Source organism: Nuphar pumila, chromosome 1, assembly GCF_984573655.1.
Source record: "Nuphar pumila chromosome 1, dmNupPumi1.hap1.1, whole genome shotgun sequence".
Classification (NCBI taxonomy): domain Eukaryota; kingdom Viridiplantae; phylum Streptophyta; class Magnoliopsida; order Nymphaeales; family Nymphaeaceae; genus Nuphar; species Nuphar pumila.
In genome coordinates, this window is record NC_143249.1 from 81,953,503 (window position 1) to 81,975,375 (window position 21,873).

The following is a 21,873-nucleotide window of genomic DNA, read 5'->3' on the forward strand; positions in this document are numbered from 1 at the left end:
TTTGGTTAGATAGCTCAGAAAATATTCAGATAAGCTCTTATTGGTTTGCTCATATTGTTGAAAAAATGTCATCAAGAACAGGTTAGTCAATTCCGAGTTCACACAGTAGGATTTTGAAGGAATATATTTGTATAGCAGCCATTTAATAATTGGAACTAAATATATCAAAAGCTTGTTCATTTTGATCAGCATCAAACGTGAGTGAAGTAAGCCGCTGACTTGTTCCTTTAGTTTGAAACATTTGCATTATTCATTATTTACTTTCTGTACTGGTTTTCTAAAATTTTCTAGAAGTTTTGTCCATTGGAGGTTGGTTAGGATAGGTTTTTTTTTTTTTCTTTCTTCGATCGATCACATTGAAATTCTTCCTTTCTTAAGGTTGTAGTCATTTTATTTGGCTTATTTTATTGTTTGTATTCGTATGATGTAAAAGCTTACCCTGCCTTTTGGTCATTATTTCCCTATAGTAGACCCATACTTCCTCTCCTTTCTTTCTGATTTGTTGGTTTGTATTTTCTCTCCACTGTTTCTATCACTATTTTCAAATGTTATATTATTATTCTTTTGTTAATATATCCATGTTCTGATCATTGTTTAGTTCCTCATTTACCGCATGCCTTCATCGATTCATTATGTTTCATATGTTTCTTATCATGATTGATGCCTTCCTTTTCTGATAGTTTCATTTAAAAGCAAACCTATTCCTTTCCTGCTCCCATACCCTTTCCACTTAATTATCAATCTAAAAGCAATGAAACCTATTATGCTGAAGCTGATCTGTAATTGATTTTTTTTATTTAACTCCTTTCATCATGCATTTCTACAGTGGCAAAACTTCTTGTACATTACCCGACTGGCGCATGGCCAACATTATGGCTGGTTGATTGCCATATCTTGAATAAAAGATGGTCTGTTTTAGGACTCAATGAAACCGGCGCTGTTACCCTTTCTTTTCCTCTTCTTTTTGCAAAAAAAAAAAAAAGAGAAATCATTTCCTGCAAAGCAACCATCCCTTAGGTGTCTCTGCTTATTGGTATGCTGAGTAGTGGCTGGAGTATTTTTTTTATTATTATTTTTCTTTCTTTTCTTTTTCTCTTTCAATTTCATTGTTACTGTAATCAGTATGGTCAATGACTAAATGTTTCAATTTCATTGTTTCATTGTTACCGTAATCAGTATGGTCAATGACCATACTGGATGATCTAATATTTTTTTTTTATTTCTCTCTAGGATTACCTGTTGCTTCATTGGTGCTTTATGATTCAGCATGTCTTCACTCAAATCATGCATCTCTACATTTATCTAACGAGTGACATTATGTCCACCATCCATCCTTTGCATACAGCCTTATATGTCCCTCTGTCACCGTTGCTCACTTTGTTCTGATTGCATGCAAACAACAATTCCATGGTATTACTGCACCATCGCCACTTACAGCATGTCTTCGTATCCTTGTGCATTTTTTTTTTTTGATATAATTTTCCTGTACATATACACACAGTCACCACTTCACCTCCAATATTTAGATACATGTGTTTCTCTCAATCTCTGATAAATCTTCAGTTAGTAAAAACAGAAAGGTTTAGTTAGAAAATGTGGTAAAAATAGTAAACAGATGGGGAAAAAGCTGAAATTGTGGGACAATATCCCTGACAAACAGATACAAATTTTATCTTTTTACACCATTGAGATTTGGGTTACGGTTTGGAAAAGGGCACACTGTTATCAGAGACCCAAATCTCTAAAATTTTTGGATATTGGAATCTGTCAGACACAAAACAAAGTTTTGGAAAAAATACTGAAAGAGTTCCAAAAATCCCCAAATTTTGGAAAATGACAATAAAATATGTTATAAACAACTTTTGTGTTGAAAGTTTTTGCAGACGAGCTACATATTAAACGAACATGGAGCATTAGAGTCTGTCTACACCCTGACGAAGGAAAATCGAGATTTTCTCAAGGGTCTGGGAAATCCGATTTTTGACAGAAGTCAAAACTAATTGGAAAAACCTCAAAATCTTTAGATAATTAGTAGATTCAATCATGAATCCACTGTGATTTTGAGAGGACAATCCGGATCTCCCACAAGAGTGGTGCCGGAGGATCTTTTCTGCTAAAGCAGAAATTGAAAATTCAGAGAAGCAGAAAACCTGATTTAGGGTTGGATCGGTTTAGGTGGGTTCCAAAACCCGATACGAATCAAATTTTCGGCAGTAAAACAAAGACATGTAAACCTAATTGCTCTAAAATTCACAAAATTTATTGATGCATAAACTCACATAAAATAACGCATGGACTTTATATATAAATGACAATTTATGAATCCTAAATTAAATAACAATAAAATGTATAAAATGAATGATAGCTTATCCTAAATGCACATTTTAATATGAAATGACATGGAAAATGAGAACCAATAAGGGGCATAAACTATTTTTGTTGTTGGCTTGCGAAACGAAAGATCCAAACCATTGAATGGATGGATCTTATCGCTTATTTAGCCCACACACATAACACTCATATGTTTGATATAGAGGGATGCTTGAAATGAGACTAAATAATAAAAAAAAATAACGAATCTAAAGTATTAAATCTAACCTCAAACGGAAGAGTTTAGCAGACTTAAGGGTCCTACCTTGGATCAGAAAAGAGGTGGCTATTTGAAGGTGGCCGGCTGGAGCAATGGAGGAAGGGTGATGTGGTGGCTGAAGAAGGGTTGTAAGGAGGTGCTGGAATTATGAAGAAGGCTGGACGACCCTCGTGGTGGCTGCAACTGCTGTGCGTGGAGGAGATGGAGGCTTCAAAAGGGAGGCGTTGGCTGTAGCTCGAATCGGCTAGGCGTGGAGGCTAGTGGCTGAACCTTGATGTGTTGAAGGAGGGGCTTGGTTGGAGCTTCACCAAGGATTCAATAGTGATGGAGGTTGGGGCAAATAGGGGAGCAGTTGGGGCGTCTTGTTGCAAAGAAGCCGACTGGTGGTGGTGATGATGAGCAATGGAAGGTGTCAGCTGCAACAATGGCTGGAGCTGCTCCTTGGTGGCTGCAAGCTGTGTGGAAGATGGCTGCACCTTGGCGTGGGGGCTTCAAGGAAGTAGATGCTGCAGGGAGAGTTGCTGTGGGCTGGTGTCTTAGGTGGTGGCTGCCTTGGTGCAGCTGAAGGTGCTATGGCTGGAGTGAGAGGAACGGCTGAAGCAGTGAAGTTGCAGCTGCTATTGATGATGATGAAGGTGGCTGTGGCAATGGGGCTGAAGTGGTGATGACGGTGGGGATTGATGGAGTCAAGGCTGTTCTTCAAAGGTGGTTGCTGCTATGCTTGTTGCAAAGGAGGTTTTTCAGGGCTGAATGGAAGAGAGTTAGAGAGAAGAGGAGGGAGAGAGAGAGAGAGAGAAAGAAAGACGTGAGATGGGAAGAGGCAGCCATGAGAGACCCTTTTGTTCTTCTTGGTTTTTTTAACTTAGGGAAGATCTCGTCTTTCCCTAAGTTTTAGTTTTAATTAGGGAAAGAAAGGGAGAAAGGCCTTTACGTCAATGGCTGGGCAAGAGGGAAAAGAAGAGAGGAAGGAAGGGAAGGAAAAGGAAAGAAGAGGGGAGAAAGAAAAGGAAAGAAAGGGAGAAAAAGGAGAGGGAAAGAGGAAGAGAAGGGGGGCTGGACTGCCATACGTGAGTGGAGGGAGAGGAAAGAAAGAAAGAAAGAAAAAGGAAGAAGAAAGAAAGAAAAGAAAAAAAGAAGGAAAAAAAAAATGGAAAAAAAAGAAAGAAAGGAAGTGGGCTAGGGTGGTCGACCCCCTTGTGGGTCCCACCTTAAAAAAAATAAAATCATAAAATAAAATAAAACAAACAAAAAAATAAAGAAAAAGATAATTTTTTTTCTTTTCTTATAAATTAAAACAAGAAAATGCAAATGGATGGGCCATCTCAGCGCGGGTCCAAATTCCACTTTTGAAATTCATTTTGACGATTAAAGGGGTAAAATAGTCTTTTTCAGAAAATTTCCAAACAAAACGAGCTATTTTTGGCAGTTTTTGAAACGAGCTCGGATTTTGAAGTTCAATACCTCGTTGCGAAGCAAATCCAGTGTAGAATTTGAAAATTTAATTTTGAAAGAAATCCAGATTGTTTTTCTCGAGAAAATATTTCCAAAAAAATTTCCAGACGAAACGAGTTATTTTTGGTAGTTTTTGAAATGAGCTTGGATTTTAAAGTTCAATACCTCGTTGCGAAGCAAATCCAGTGTAGAATTTGAAAATTTAATTTTGAAAAAAATCCAAATTGTTTTTCTCGAGAAAATATTTTCAAATTTAGAATTCGGGGGTAAAAATGTCAATTTTGAAAAACCCGGGGTTTGAAATTGATTTCTGAAAGCTTTTGAAACTTGATCTGAATTGAAATTTATAAAACTAGAGTTCTGGACTTCGAAAATGAAATGAAATGTGATGAAATGCTGAGAAATGATATGAAATGATGAGAAATGACATGCGAAATGCTAACCCTGAATGAAGAATTTTGGATTTTAAACCCTGATTGACAGTTGTACCAGTTTAAAAGGCATTAAAATTGATAAAATTTGCAAAATAGCTCAAGAAATGGTTTTCGGGACTCTAATGGGTAAAAGTGACACTGAAAATTGGGGTTCGAGCTGGACTGAACTGAGATGAGCTAGATTGAGTTGGATTCTAGAGTTTCAGAACTCAAATGAACTGACCAGACACTGACTCAACTGACCTTTCCGACTGAATTTTCAAGAAAAGCTGTCATTTTTAGAGAAATGGTAGGGAATGTCACTAGAGAAATGGCATGGACACCTAAAATAACCCTAGAAACAGAATGGATCTCTAAAATCTAACTTTTTTGTATTTTTAAATATGAAAATTCAAATAAAAACCTTAAATTTTGTGATTTTTGCCTTAAATTTTGTGATTTTTTGCCTAACGGACTCAGAGAATTAAGGTCTGTCTACACCCTGACGAAGGAAAATCGAGATTTTCTCAAGGGTCTGGGAAATCCGATTTTTGACAGAGGTCAAAACTAATTGGAAAAACCTCAAAATCTTCAGATAATTAGTAGATTCAATTATGAATCCATTGTGATTTTTAGAGGACAATCCGGATCTCCCACATGAGTGGTGCCGGAGGATCTTTTCTGCTAGAGCAGAAATTGAAAATTCAGAGAAGCAGAAAACCCGATTTATGGTTGGATCGGTTTAGGTGGGTTTCAAAACCCGAATCGAATCAAATTTTCGACAGTAAAACAAAGACATGTAAACCAAATTGCTCTAAAATTCACAAAATTTATTGATGCATAAACTCACATAAAATAACGCATGGACTTTATATATAAATGACAATTTATGAATCCTAAATTAAATAACAATAAAACGTATAAAATGAATGATAGCTTATCCTAAATGCACATTTTAATATCAAATGACATGGAAAACGAGAACCAATAAGGGGCATAAACTATTTTTGTTGTTGGCTTGCGAAACAAAAGATCCAAACCATTGAATGGATGGATCTTATCGCTTATTTAGCCCACACACATAACACTCATATGTTCGATATAGAGGGATGCTTGAAATGAGACTAAATAATAAAAAAAAATAACGAATCTAAAGTATTAAATCTAACCTCAAACGAAAGAGTTTAGCAGACTTAAGCGTCCTACCTTGGATCAGAAAAGAGGTGGCTATTTGAAGGTGGCCGGCTGGAGCAATGGAGGAAGGGTGATGTGGTGGCTGAAGAAGGGTTGTAAGGAGGTGCTGGAATTATGAAGAAGGCTGGACGACCCTCGTGGTGGCTGCAACTGCTGTGCGTGGAGGAGATGGAGGCTTCAAAGGGGAGGCGTTAGCTGTAGCTCGAATCGGCTAGGCGTGGAGGCTAGTGGCTGAACCTTGATGTGTTGAAGGAGGGGCTCGGTTGGAGCTTCACCAAGGATTCAATAGTGATGGAGGTTGGGGCAAATAGGGGAGCAGTTGGGGCGTCTTGTTGCAAAGGAGCCGGCTGGTGGTGGTGATGGAGATTGGGCCATCTCAGAGCGGGTCCAAATTCCACTTTTGAAATTCATTTTGACGATTAAATGGATAAAATAGTCTTTTCAAATTTTTTTTAGACGAAACGAGCTATTTTTGGCAGTTTTTGAAACGAGCTCGGATTTTGAAGTTCGATACCTCGTTGCGAAGCAAATCCAGTGTAGAATTTGAAAATTTAATTTTGAAAGAAATCCAGATTGTTTTTCTTGAGAAAATATTTCCAAAAAAAATTCTACACGAAACGAGCTATTTTTGGCAGTTTTTGAAACGAGCTCGGATTTTGAAGTTCAATACCTCGTTGGGAAGCAAATCCAGTGTAGAATTTGAAAATTTAATTTTGAAAGAAATCCAGATTGTTTTTCTTGAGAAAATATTTCCAAATTTAGAATCCGGGGGTAAAAATGTTAATTTTGAAAAACCCAGGATTCGAAATTGATTTCTGAAAGCTTTTGAAACTTGATCTGGATTGAAATTTATAAAACTAGACTTCAAAAATGAAATGAAATGTGATGAAATGCTGAGAAATGATATGAAATGATGAGAAATGACATGCGAAATGCTAACCCTGAATGAAGAATTTTGGATTTTAAACCCTGATTGACAGTTGTACCAGTTTAAAAGGCATTAAAATTGATAAAATTTGCAAAATAGCTCAAGAAATGGTTTTCGGGACTCTACTGGGTAAAAGTGACACTGAAAATTGGGGTTCGAGCTGGACTGAACTGAGATGAGCTAGATTGAGTTGGATTCTAGAGTTTCAGAACTCAAATAAACTGACCAGACACTGACTCAACTAACCTTTCCGACTGAATTTTCAAGAAAAGCTACCATTTTTATAGAAATGGTATGGAATGGTCACTGGAGTGAAGTGAATTAGGGATCTGAACTGGGTTTGAGCTGAAACAAAGGTTACTAATACTGAGATGAACTAAAATCAAAGCTCAAACACTAGCTCAACTGACTGAACTCAGCTCAGTTTCAACTGAAAGAGCTGAAATGGACTAAAATGGGCTCCTAGACACTTGGAAATGGTTTTGAACTGAAACTGGAGCGCTTGAACTCCTGGTGAGCTCAAGTTAGACTATGGAGAATATGACTGACTGTGAATGACTGACTCAGAGACAATTGGCTTGGATTTGAGTGAGAAATGAGCTCATTTCTAAAGAACTGATCCCATTTTGGCAGGAATGGTTAGAAATGAAAATGGTCTGTTCATTGTGAGCTCAAATGAGCTTGAAATGACTGATATTCTAAATGTTCTGAACTGACCAGTGAGCTTTGTTGACTCCGACAGATTGGGGTCCGGGATGACCTAGGGGTAAAATGGTAAATTTCCTAGTGAAAATGGGTAAAATGGTGATTTTCTGAAACTGACTTGGGGTTTGACTCCTACACTGACCTAATAGGGTTGGTACTGCACGAGGAGGATTGTTTGAGAATGGATGTGGAAAATTTGGGGTGTTTACACTTTACCAGGGGTAATCGAACCAAGGATCGAATTTATGCCTATTTGCTTTGCCTAAATATTATCTAAGAATTTATCCTAAGTCTAAGATGCACCAAGAATCATGCTTGTGCAATGCAAAGATGTATGCTCTTTTGAGAAAATGATTTGAAAATTTCCAAGTTTTCTGAGATGAACTTGATGATGGAGTGAAGAAAATGATTTAAAGGATTGAATTTGACTTTAGATTTTGAATAGATCCGGAAGAAGGGACTGAAATTTGGAATGATCAAAATTTTGGAGAGATAAGTTTGTAGACGAAGATAAGAAGGAATTTAGAAATTGGAGTTATTGAAATAAGAATGATTTGTTCAAAGTCATGATATACTTTGAGATCGATTTTCAAGAATCAATTTTGACTTTGATATCTAAACAGAAATTGAATTTGGATTTAGACTTGAGAAATAAATTTGAAGTTGGCTTTAAAAATTGGAAATGAAATTAGATTTGAAAATCTAGAATGAAGTTTTGATCTGAAGTCTTATATCCAAGGTGGAACTGGATCTGAGATCTGAGATCCGAGATAGGGTTGGATCCTGATTCTGGAATTCTAAATGAAATTGGATCCAAAGTCTAAGATCCAAGATGAAGCTGAATTCTGGAGTCCTAAATGGGATTGGATCTAAGGTCTAAGATCTGAGATGAAGTTGGATATGAAATCTGGATCCTAAAGGAGAATTGGACTCTGGACCCTAAAATGGATTTTGGATCTGAAGTCTGAGATCCAAGATGGAGTTGAATTCGGGATTTAGAATCCTAAATGGGAATTGGATCCGAAATTTGAGATCCAATGATGAAGTTGAATTCTAGATCCTAAATGGAATTGGATCCAAGATCTGGAATCCAAGATGGAATTGGATTCTAACTTTGGATTTGGGTTTTGAAAGTCCAAATGGGATTTTTGAAGATGGGTCTGGGTTTTGAAAAACCCAGATTGAATTTTAAAACTTAGGAAGAGTTAAATTTTGATATTTAGAATCAATCTCAAACTTTGATTTTGAATTTGAAGATAAGAAAATAAGCTTAATTTTGAATCAGAAGATGAATCAGAAATCTCAAAGTTAAATTGAACTTTGAAATTGAACTTGAATTTGGAAATGGAATTTTGAATATAACATTGAATTTGCAATTTCAAAGTCAAATTGGACTTTGAAATCGAAATTTTAAATCTTTGAAATAAGAAGGATAAATTGAAATAGAGATTGAAGAAAGATATTTGAGATCACTTGAGTTTTGGGAAAAGAATTTTGAAAATATGATGCAGTTCTATCCTAAATGATGAATGAATTTAAAGAATTTAAAATTGGATTTCGAAAATCATATCTTATTCTTCAAATGAATTAAAATAAGATTGAAAATATAATACATCCTTGACTATGGTCATTGAATATATTATATAATAATCTATATTTAAATTCAGGTGAAGAATAAAACATATTTTGGTGCTTTTATAGAGTTTAAAATGAAATTAACTCTCAATATATCCTGACTATGGCCATTGATATATATTTTGAGCTAATTTTAAATTAAACTCTAATAAATGAAGGAAATATTTGAAAATATGATGATTTTCTGAAGAGGATCCAGTGTGGATCAGTGTTATTCCATAAAAGGTGAAAATCCTAAACTTTGTTCACATCCTGACTATGACCATTGATGCAAATCATCAACTTAGGATTAATCACCTCCTATTCGAATGGTGCACGTGCCATTCGTGTTTCACCATTTGTGAAAATTAAAGGCGAAAATAAGATAATATAAATAATTTATGAAATTTGCATGCTCATACATTCTAATCTAGTGCTTGAAATGTAGAATTCTCATTATAGCCTAGCTATTACATCGTGGAATTGATATTACAATTTCCAAACCAAAGAAATAACATTTTCCACACTTCTTGCAAAATCCAAATTAGCTCAAGATGCAAGATATGAAGAAACATCATGTTGTATGCCCATGATGGAATGGATATCCAATATGTCCATATGATATATTAAGCTAATGTGAGAACAAAATTCAAAGTATATATGAGATATGCTAGATGACACATAAATATCTAAAGGAAAAAGATGCATTAGTATACATAGGAGTGACATATTGAACAAGCCAGTGGACATGTACAGATTATCTATGCCTTGTATTGTATGCAAGTATGGTAGATTGTTGATGGATGGGAGAGCTGGATGCTATCTATGCCTTGTATTGTATGCAAGTATGGTAGATTGTTGATGGATGGGAGAGCTGGATGCTGTGAAGTGAAGATGGCTATGACCTACTAATAGGGGTGAGAAAAGATGCTTTTGGTGGGTGCAACAATGTCTTGCTGAAGAATAAGATTACAGGTATAGCCTAAGATAGGTATACTGTTGGGATGGTGATATGCCTAAATACTAAAGAGATGGATGGATGGTGAAGATGGAATTGTGTCATGTTATAGATGCAAATGGTTGCTTCGTACCCTCCCCCCCCCTCTTTCCTTCTGTGTGCCCTCTTTGTAGAGGGAGAGGAGCGGAGAGGGAGAGAGTGAGGGTTTCAAAACCCTAACTTGACTCTTAAAAAAAAACCTGAAAGTAAAATTTTTCACAAAGGGGCCTTTTAAAAAGTTTTTTCCAAAAACGAGTTTTTTAGAAAACCATTTCTTTTGTGATTTCCTTTATTATTTTGATTTTTTTTGTTCCTTTCTCGGTATTTTCTGATTTTTTTTGTTATTTTGGAAATAAAACCCTAAAACTTAAGAAAATCTGAGAGACAAAAACTATTTTTTTGTATTTTTTTGGTAAGAATTTACAAAAATAGGGGTTTTCTAAAAATTTGGCTTTGATTTCTTCAGAAAATGAGTTTGGATTCAAAATTTGAGAAGATTTTTGGGTTTTGAACATCGAATTGAGAAATATGGAGCAATGAATCCGAACGGATGCCGGATGGACCGTCCGAGCCATTCAAAACTATTTTTTGGTATTTTAATTTGAAAGTTGGACAACGAGGCTCAGACTTGGATTTTGGCAATGGATCTGGATCCGAAATTGAGTCAGATGTATAAAAATGAATTTAATTTCAATAAAATCTGAGAGATAAACTGGAATTTAGATTCAAAACTGACTCAATTACTTAGAAAATGGAATCAGGGGCAAAAGGGGAATATTTACAATATTTTAAAAATTTTGGGATTTTCACAGACATTTGTAGAAGTCAGTTCTTTATCTCGAACAGCTCGAGAGAGAATCCAACATGCGATGGTCCTATGTACTGTGGGACTGGCTCTTCTCCCAGATGGATGAAATTATATGGATATCAGGATAGTTCAACTTCTGCGAAGGTGGGGAAGTCGATAGACCTCGCTTTTCTATACCGAGGGTTGACTCGTTTCACACTCGGAGAATGAATTCTAGTCAAAGGATGTACCTATGCCCTGCAATCTTGGTTCCTCCAGCATGTGCCAGCCTGAGCCAGTTTATTCAAATACAATGGTGAAAAGCTTCTGCCAGTTGCACGATACCGGTTTTTTATCGACAACCTTCAAGAGGAAGAAGTCGTATGGGACTACTTTGATCGTCAGAAATCACCTCCCAGATATACTTATGCATATGGCAAGCGGTTCAGGCTACTTGGCCCATTCTTCTGCACATACTATCATCCAGAGCACTGTGTCAGCAAGCTAATGATGACATCGACCCACAGATGTATTCATTGTTTCAAAGAATGTTGAGTAAGTTATTGACTGAGGAAACAGGAGCTAGCTCAGGAAAGGACCAAAATAAGAAAAAGGTCAAAGGCCGAACAGTGAAAAAGAATGTGGAGATCACCAAAAAGCAGAGTTATCATGAAGAAACCTTTGATGAGGCAGAATCAGCGGGAGATACTGATGAGGATTATGAAACTCAGCAGGCATTTAGAAGGTCAACTCAAAGGCAGGGGTGAGCCTATAAATCCAGAAATCAGTCTATTGATGACCCTACTCAGTCACAGCTCCAAGACATGATGAAGATGGTCAAGGACCTCCAAGCTCGTGACAAGGGCAAAAGGGTCTTTACAAGTGAAGATTTCTATGATGGACTAGATGGGGATGATGATCTCGACAATCTTCCCAAGAAATTTATCAAGTTTGATGGTTCAGGTGACCCAAAGGCACACCTCGCCCTATTCTTCGCAGAATGTTCTAGGTTCAGAAGGAATAACTGAGCCTTATTTCTTTGTTTCTCTCGCAGTCTGGAGGGTATTGCAGCAAAATGGTATTCGGAACATATTAACCCTATAGAGCTGAAAGAGTTTGACAAAGTGGTCAATTTGTTTATTGAGCACTTTTTATTCAATGTTGAGGCCCTCCCGACTCTCAGCCACCTCTGCAGTCTAAAGCAGAAAGAAAATGAGAAAGCCAGAGATTTTATTCATAGGTGGAGATCCACTTGTAACAAGATGCATGATCCGATATCAGAGGGACATGCACTATCTCTGATCCTGAGCAATTTCTCGCAACCCCTAAGGGGACTGATTTCCACCTCTCCATTAAAGACCTTCATAGAATTGATAGAACGAGCCGAATGGCTTGAGTTGAGTATGGAAATTAGATCTTATGAAGGCTTCATGTTTACCAAGAACAACAGTCAGCAGGAATCAAAGAAGAAAACTCACTTCACTTATTCTGCCAATAATAGTAGAAATCAGAATAAAGGAAATGTGAAAGATCACAGTTATGGGTCAGGAGGGTCAAACCCCAACAAAAATGATCAGAAAGTCAAATCAATCCCTCAGTATGACAGACAACCACAACAGACTCTTGATCAAGGGTCGAGACCTCAAGAAAAGCCAAAGCGTGAAGGGTAAAGTTATAATCGCAAGTTTACCCCTCTGGATCAGTCTCTCAAAACAGTGCTAGAATATATGCTTGGCAATAACATGATTAAGCTTCCAAGGGCAGCTGATCCACCAGTGGTTATGGGTAAAATGAAGGACAGATTCTGCAAGTTCCACCGAACAGTGGGACATGACACTAAGAACTGTTTCGTTCTCAAAAACATCATATAAGATTATATTGACAAAAATCTGTTGGTGAAAGGTGCCGAAGATGAGAAAATAGGAATACTGAATCAGCCTTTCTTTCAGCATTCAACCACAATGATATCTGACCATCCTTTCCAGCCTCAAGATCATATCCAACCATGTCCTAGCAACGATATCAATATACAACATCAGGTATTAGTATTGCATAAGGCTCACTCCAATTCTCAGAAGATGGACCTCGTTTCAGCTCTCAGTAAACTGAAAATTTCAAAAGAGCCTGCTGGGGTATCTCTAGAGGTAGCCAAAAGAATGCCATGGTTCCCCAAAAGCTTTATTAAACCTGTTCCAAAAAAAGGGAAAGCATCAGAAGAAAAGGTCGATACAGTGCAAAGACCAATCACTGCCCTCTCCAACATCCCAATTCTTGAGTTGGCACGCGCCTCTCCCAAGCATCAGCAAGTCCTGGATGACTTACTGCGAAAAATCAAGGTTAAGCCAGGCATCACTCATGAAGACATGGCCCAGATCGTTAATCAGGCCATGACCAATGCTCCCATAACGTTCTCAGATGAGGATCTGCCCAAGCCTCATGCATTTTATAATAATGCTCTATACATTGTGGTGTGAACCCGGGGAATGACTGTACCCCACATGCTTGTAGATGGAGGCAGTAGCCTCAACACTTGCCCCGAAATGACTGCCAAGGCTCTGGGTGAAAAAGAAGAAGAATACACGCCGGATCCGATCACCATTTATGGATTTGATAACCATGAACAGACAGCAAAGGGAAAAATCTTCCTGGAAATATTTATCAACTACTCTGTTCACACAGTGCTTTTCCACGTCGTCAATGTGCCACCAACATATAATCTTCTACCGAGGCGAACGTGGATTCACAATGCCAATGTCGTGCCATCCACTCTGCACCAGTGCATTAAGTGGTCTAAAGGCAGCATGATAACTACTGTCCTGGGGAAAGATCCAGAAGAGAGGCTGCCTCAGCCTATGATTCCTCGGCCAACCTATACTGCTGAAATTCCTAGCATCAGGGAGAGCGAAGAAGTTGTTCTTAGCGAAAGTCTGGAAATGTTAAAACTAAAGGCAGCACCAGAGGTGAAGCATACTACAGCGATGGTCCGATGGCAAGGGCCACATTTCTTCATAATCGGAGGTCGTCTCGATTACATCACTTTTAAGGACCATCCTCTTTTTCCGCAGTTTATAAGAACCAAGAAAGGGTTTGACCTGTTACTAAAGCATGGTTATCAGCCTTTCAAAGGCCTGGGCAAGAACGAAGATGGCCGGCTAGAGCCAATGATCCCTGATCATCATCCACGCAAGGCAGGATTAAGATTCATGGGCAAAAGATCTCATAAAAATACTGTCTTCATTAAGGGAATTCATTAAAAGCTTCTATCAACTGTCTTTCTCCTTTTCATTCATTTGATTTCTGCAATTTGTAGGGACAATGTCCCCTTTCAGTTTATTTTAAATGTCATCATTTCATTTTAAGTCTTCAATAAAGCTATCAATTTTCTCGTCTATCTGGATGCCATCTTGCTCTTACTTCTCTGCAATTTATCTTTAAAATTTGTTGTTCTTATCCTTTTTCATTTCATGCAATTTATGCCACAATGAATGAACTTTTTCTAAAAAGCTATTCCTTTTCAAAATTTCAGAATGTCTTCCCAATCAATAAAGAGATTAGTCATCAATTCTTTAATCATGTCATAACCTGCAAAGATTTATCGGGTCAGGGCAAGAGCGGAGGACAATAAGGTCACAAAGCAACCAGAAGAAGTGGCAGAATTTGACTCATTACTTCTAGAGTTGCCAGAATTTGCAGCAATTCAGAAGCAAGATGAGCCATCAACCTTAGTTCAGGATCCAACTGAGGATATCAATATTGGTTCAGAGGATACTCCGAAAATTCTCAGGATCGGCACCAGTCTAAACACAGATGAGAAGGAAAGGCTCATCGATTTTCTCAAGCAGTATCAAGAAGTATTTGCATGGACTTATGAGGATATGCCAGGGTTAGATCCTAAATTGGTGGAACATCGCCTCGTTTTGAAGCCTGATGCGAAACCAGTTAAGCAGAAGTTAAGGAAGGTGGATCCTCAAATCGAGCAGCAGGTCAAGGAAGGACTTGAAGATTTGCTTAAAGCAGGATTCATTCGAGCAATAGATTATCCGGATTGGTTGGAAAATATCGTAACAGTTCCCAAGAAGAATGGCAAAGTTCGATTCTGTATCGACTTCCGTGATCTCAATAAAGCTACTCCAAAAGATGACTATCCGCTTCCAAACATCGATCTCTTGGTCGATAGCACGGCTGGTCATGCCATGTTCTCCTTTATAGATGTATACTCCGGATATAATCAAATCAAATTGGCTGCTCGTGACCAATCCAAGACATCCTTCACCATGCCATGGGGTACTTTCTGTTATACAGTCATGCCGTTTGGGCTCAAGAATGCCGAGGCAACCTATCAACGCGCAATGGCCGCCATATTTCATGATTAGATGCACAAGACTATGGATGCATACATTAATGATATCCTAGTCAAATCCAAGGAAGAAGAAGATCATATCGATGCTTTAAGTCAGGTCTTCAAGCGACTCATTCTTTACAAGTTAAGACTCAACCCTCAGAAGTGTGTCTTCGGAGTTGAATCAGGCAAGTTATTAGGCTTCTTGGTCAGCAAAAAGGGGATAAAAGTGGATCCCGCCAAAGCAAAGGTCATCATTGATATGTCACCTCTAACTACTCTCAAAGAATTGCGTAGTCTTCAGGGACGTATGCAATCAATTCGGAGATTCATATCCAATCTTGCCATGAGATGTGAGCCTTTCAATCATTTACTCAGAAAAGGAGTGAAGTTTGAGTGGGGACCAGAGTGTCAACAACGTTTTATTGTATCAAGAAATATCTTCTTAACCCACCCGTTCTGAAGCCACCGGAATTGGGAAAGCCTCTTTTGTTGTATGTTTTAGTTAATCAAGCCGCTTGTGGCGGATTCTTGGCACAGTATGAGGAAGGCAGTCTGATTGAGCATGCCATCTACTATGTAAGCAAGACTTTTATTGACTACGAAAAGAAGTATTCTCAGATAGAGAAGACATGTCTAGCACTGGTTTGGATGTGTCAGAAGTTGAGACATTACCTGTTAGCATCAGAAGTCAAGATTCTCTCAAAACTTAATCCTCTCAAGTACATTCTCGAACAACCATTTCTCAGTGGACGGATTGCCAAGTGGCAAGTCCTATTGATGCAGTATGATCTGGAGTATGTCTCCCAGCAATCTATCAAAGGCCAAGCAATTGCAGACCAATTGGCAGATTTTCCTTTGGCAAAAGATGTTAAAGCCGAGGATGATTTCCTCGATGAGCGGATTTGCAATATTCAATAGTCTTTAGTTTGGAATCTATTTTTCGATGGATCCAAGAATATGGCCGGCATAGGGATCGAAATCTTGCTGATCACACCAGAGAAATAGATGATCCCCTTTTCTCTAAAACTGGATTTTCAATGTACCCATAATATGGCCGAGTATGAAGCTTTAATACAAGGTATGAGAATTCTGCAAGACTTCAATGTTAAGAGAGTACATGCTTTCGATGATTCATTGCTTGTCGTCAGCCAAGTCAAAGCTGAATGGCAGGTAAAAGACCAAAAGTTGCTTCCTTATCAAAAGATCGTTCTAGCTCTCATCAACAATTTTGATGAATTTCAACTTTTCCATATCAAAAGAGAGTTTAATCAAATAGCTGACGGTTTGGCCAGCCTTGGCTCCATTATGTCTTTCAGAAGCGGAGAATCCTGTCGTTCTTTTGAAATCGACAGACTTGACCAACCTGTCTTCATTCCGGTAATACAAGCTAACTAGGCGGAACAGAAGAAGAAGCCTTGGTACCAAGATATTAAAAACTTCATTGAAACTGGTGAGCTTCCACCAGAATTATCAAAGAGGGAGAAAAAAGCGATTCAGCATATGTCTGCCCGTTATTTTATTCTTGCCAATGTTCGTTATCGTCGTGGGTTCAGTTCTGAGTATTCCAGGTGCTTAGATGAAGAAGAAGCCAAAGAAGTCGTGCAGGAAGCACATGAAGGCATTTGCGGTGGTCATGTTGGCTACCAAACCCTTGTTAAGCAGATCATTCGAGCAGGATATTATTCGAAAACCATGCAGCAAAATTGCTATCGCTTTGTAAAAAAGTGCATTCAGTGTCAGGTGCACGCACCTTCCATTCATGCACCAGCTACATACTTGCAATCAGTCATGTCTCCATGGCCATTCTCTATGTGGGCCTTCGATGTCGTGGGACCCATCACTCCTTCCGCTTCCAATGGTCATAAATATTTCCTTACCACAATAGAATATTTCACCAAGTGGGTTGAAGCTATCACTTTGCGTACAATGGAAGGTCGACATGTGGTATCATTTATTCATAAGAATATTCTTTGTCATTTCGGTATACCACACGATATTGTGTCAGATAATGGCACTCATTTCAAGAATGAGAGAATGAAGACCTTTTGTTCGAAATTCAGAATTCATCATCATTTTTCAGCTCTGTACTATCCCCAAGGGAATGGTCAGGCGGAAGCCACAAATAAAAGTTTGATCCGCATTTTGGAAAGAACCGTTGAGACAGGTCATGCTTGGCACTAGAAAATTCATGATGCACTTTGGGCATATCAAACCACCATGCAACTCCTTCAGAACTTGTTTATGGGACCGAGGTGGTGTTATCTCTTCATGTTCAAAAGCCCGCTCTCAAATTTGCATCTCTTCTAGAACTACCACTCGATCAGTATCAGCAACAAAGATTGGTACAGTTGGATCTACTCGATGAGAAAAGACTTAAAGCAGCAGAGCACGCTCAGTCTTATCGTCAAGGGATAGCAAGGCAATATGCCAAGTCAGTCATTGAAAGAAGATTTCAAGTTAATGACCTGGTCCTTAGATCAATGACTCATCTCAAGCATCGTCCACGTGGCAAATGGTCACCAAACTGAGAAGGTCCCTACATGGTGAAAGAAGCGTTACTACGTAATTCATATCGTCTGATTAATGCAGACGGGTAGAATTACCCGATCCCATTAATGCTCGACATTTGAAGAAATTCTACACCTAGAAAATCTCTATTCTATCTTTTGTATTCTTCAAAATTCCTTCCAATAAATGATCAATTATTCTTTTATCGGAATATTTCTCATTCCCAGAATACACTGGGGCATTTTTGTTATAAAACTTGTTTAAAAAAAAAATACCCTATATGCAGGCAGGATCAAACAAAATCTTTCAACATTTGCATTCACTTGTATTTGCATTCATCTGCATTCATTTGCATCAATTTACATCAAATTTATCACCCATTCAGGATAAGGGATAAATCCTGAGGCCCCGACAGTCGTCCAAGTCATCGTGAGGGTGAATATAAAAAATCTTCCATCACAATCAATTGATAATCTTTTAAAAATTCAGTGCTCGTACTGGTAATCTTTTAAAATCCAGTGCTCTTACTGGTACTCCTTTAAAATCTGGTACTCGTACTAGTTGAACTAATTCCAAATTTCATTCTTTCAAATGTCAAAATTGGTCCAGAAGATCCGAGTTCTGATTCGAATCTTCTTTCAAATCCAATTCAGAATTTGTCTAGAACATCCAAGTTTCGATTCAAATCTTCTTTCAAATCCAATTCAGAATTGCTCTAGAAAATCCAAGTCCCGACTTGAATTTTCTTCCAAATCCAATTGTCTAATTTTCTTTCCTCCAGATTCTAGAATTGGTCTAGAAGATCTGAGTTCCGATTCGAAGCTTCTTCCAAATCCAATTCAGAATTGGTCTAGAAAAATCAAAGTTCCGACTTGAATTTTCTTCCAAATCCAATTCGCTTAGTGTTCCTTTAAAGGTTTGAACTTCTACTCAAACTATCTTGTAAATTGGTCTAGAGGATCCGAGTTCCAACCCAAATTCTCTTTCAAAATCCAATTCATCTAGTCTTTACTTGAAGATTTGAATTCCGATTCAAAACTTTTGACCGAACCTAGTTTTACACCAGTCCGGTTAAATCCAATTTTCAAATTGGTCTTTTTATGAAATCCAATCTCGCCTTGGTTGCTTTACCAAATCTTGTATTTGTTTTGATAATCTTTCCAAAATCCAGTGCCCGTACTGGTAATCTTTTAAAATCCGGTGCTCGTATTGGTACTCTTTTAAAATCCGGTGCTCGTACTGGTATCCTTTTAAAACTCAGTACTCGTACTGGCGATCTTTCAAAATCCATTGTTCATACTAGTAATCTTTTGAAATCTGGTGCTCGTACTGGTGATCTTTTAAAATCCAGTGCTCGTACTGGTGATCTTTGAAAATCCAGTACTCGTACTGGCAATCTTTCAAAATCCAGTGTTCGTACTGGTAATCTTTTGAAATCCGATGCTCGTACTGGTGATCTTTTAAAATCCAGTGCTCGTACTGGTGATCTTTTAAAATCCAGTACTCGTACTGGTGATCTTTCAAAATCCAGTGCTCGTACTGGTAACCTTTTAAAATCCAGTGCTCGTACTGGTAACCTTTCAAAATTCAGTGCTCATACTGGTAATCTTTTAAAATCCAGTGTTCGTACTGGTACTTTGTCAAAGTTTAGTCTTCATACTGGTCGCAACATAAATCTCACATTGAGGTTCAGACTCAATGTTAATCTTCAGATCTGCGAACCAAACAATCTTTGTTAGACCCTTGGGTCACTCCAGTCTATCAAGCATACCTTCGGGTCATCTATTTTGTTAGTCAGACCTCCGGTCATCAAATTTTTAGCAAGTGAAACCTTTGGGCTAACAGATTCTATCAAAGTCAATCATATCCTTTCAACCTTCGGGTCGCATCCGACAATTATGGTCTTTCAAGATTCGACCTTTGTGTTGAATTTGTCCACCAACCGGCTCAAAATCAATTATCAATCATTTTCTCTTGCGAGGGACCCTTTTTTCAGGAAGAGTTCGAGGGAGCTCGTTCTTTTCGCATGTCTTTATTGTTCGTTCGTTGAACCCCTTTTTCTAGGGAGAGTTTGAAGGGACTCATGCTTCACGAACAGTTTGCAAAACAATCTTTATTGTCATGCAAGAAATCCTTTTTCCAGGGAGAGTTTTGACGGAAGCTCGTCCTCCTTGTAACCCTAAATGTCTTTTGTTAGGCCACCCCCGTCATCGAGGACCCTTTTTCCAGGGAGAGTGCGATGGACTCGCTCCTCTATGATATCCTTCCAACCTTTGTTAGCGGCCCCCTTTCCATAAGAGAAGCCTTGAAGTAGGGAGTTTTGACGAAAATTTTATTTTGCTTCAAAAGTTTGTTTTGCAAACACCTCCTCTTCAGGGAAGAGAGGAGTATCCTTTTATTACCCATTCAGGTAAGGGTCAAGCCTGAGTCTCTCCTTTGGGAAAAGGAGAGGAGAATTTAGCCACGGATGTGTCATTTAGACCTCAAGTGATTTCTTTCACCAAGGATTCCAAGAATATTTTGCCAATTTGTTATGAAAAATAGTTGTTAATTCCCAAAAATCTTTTATTACACAAAAGAATTATCTCAAGTTACCTTCAGTATTACTTCCAAAAGAGCGAAGCTATTGCGAAGAAGGATTCAAAATCTAAATTCTTTCTATTGATCAACCGAAGGGATGAAGAATAAATCCTCAATATGGCCAGCAAAGAAAATTCAATGTTGTCGCAAAGCTATAAGTGATTGATATTGATCAAAGCTATGGCACGCTTTTAAATATCATTCTTGTAAAGATATGGCAGTGGAAATATCCTGAGTGATAAAAAAAAAGTTCATCCAATCCATATCTCCCCAATCACCCAAGGTACAATTACATATATGCAAAAGGGATCTCTCAATTGTCGTCAAGATGAAGATGAATTATGTGAGTTAGACCCCCGGGACCAAAGAAGATTTGGGTCATCTCCAAGATGAAGGAGTTTGTGACGGATCCTTCCAGGGAAAGTTCAGAGCACCGTCAAGATAAAGACGACTGCGATGAGCCTCCCGACAAACCCTAAAAGATATTTAATTTCAGCTATCATCAAGAGACCACCAGCCAATGAACCATTATCGTCAATATAATCCCTGAGGCAAAGGAGGATCCGAATATCTCCAAGATGAAGGAGTTTGTGACGTACCCTTCTAAAAAGAGAGAAAAAGCTAGGACATCTCCAAAATAAAGGACGATGTAATAAATTTCCCAAAAACCCAAGAGAGTTCCAATTCTGTCGAAAAAAAAAGAGGGCAGAAAGACCATTCTGAGAAAAGAATCCCAGGATATCAAACTGCCAAATCTGCCAAGAATCTTCTTTAATTTTGTGAAATTCTTCTATCAATATCCTTTTACCAATTGCTCTCACAATATCAAGAATATTCACTTTTCCGTTCATATCAAGGAAATTGATAGCCTCCTTAAAAGTAAGTCAATTACAAGCAATTTGAATTTGAATCTTAATTCTACGAAGTTAAGTCCAGTTGGAGGCAATACTTCAGGTAGAAAAGAGGGAATATTTTTCATATAAATATACTTGCATTTCAATCATCTTTCAATCAACTATAATTTTTATCTTATTGGCAATCTTTTCAAGTTATCCTGACATGAAGTGAGAGCTTGATGTCTATTTTGATGTATCCAGGCGTTGTTGTCATCCCTTTTAGGATCGGATGATGGGAGTCATCCAAAATCCTTCCCTTCTTGTTTTGATCTGAGGGTCTGGGCTCTCAGATTCGCACAATTCCCTATGCTCCCCACTGTCCTACCATAGACAGTTCTCGTTCAGGTTAAGGGTTAAACCTGAATTTTCTGCAAAAGATCATATGTTTTAAAAGTCATTCAGTCTTAGTAATGAGACATTCAAGATCAATCCCTTTTCAAGCTTTAGGGAACGCAAACCCCTCTTGGATTTATTATGCAAAATTCAAAGGTCCCATCATGGTTTCTTCATTTGAGGATTCCGTTTATCGTCCCCTTTCAGATTAAGGGTTAAGCCTGAACCTCATTTTTCCATGAAGTATCGTCCCCTTTCAGGTTAAGGGTTAAGCCTGAACCTCGTTTTTTCATGAGGTATCGTCCCCTTTCAGGTTAAGGGTTAAGCCTGAACCTCATTTTTCCACGAGGTATTGTCCCCTTTCAGGTTAAGGGTTAAGCCTGAACCTCATTTTTTCACGAGGTATCGTCCCCTTTCAGGTTAAGGGTTAAGCCTGAACCTCATTTTTCCACGAGGTATTGTCCCCTTTCAGGTTAAGGGTTAAGCCTGAACCTCGTTTTTCCATGAGGTATCGTCCCCTTTCAGGTTAAGGGT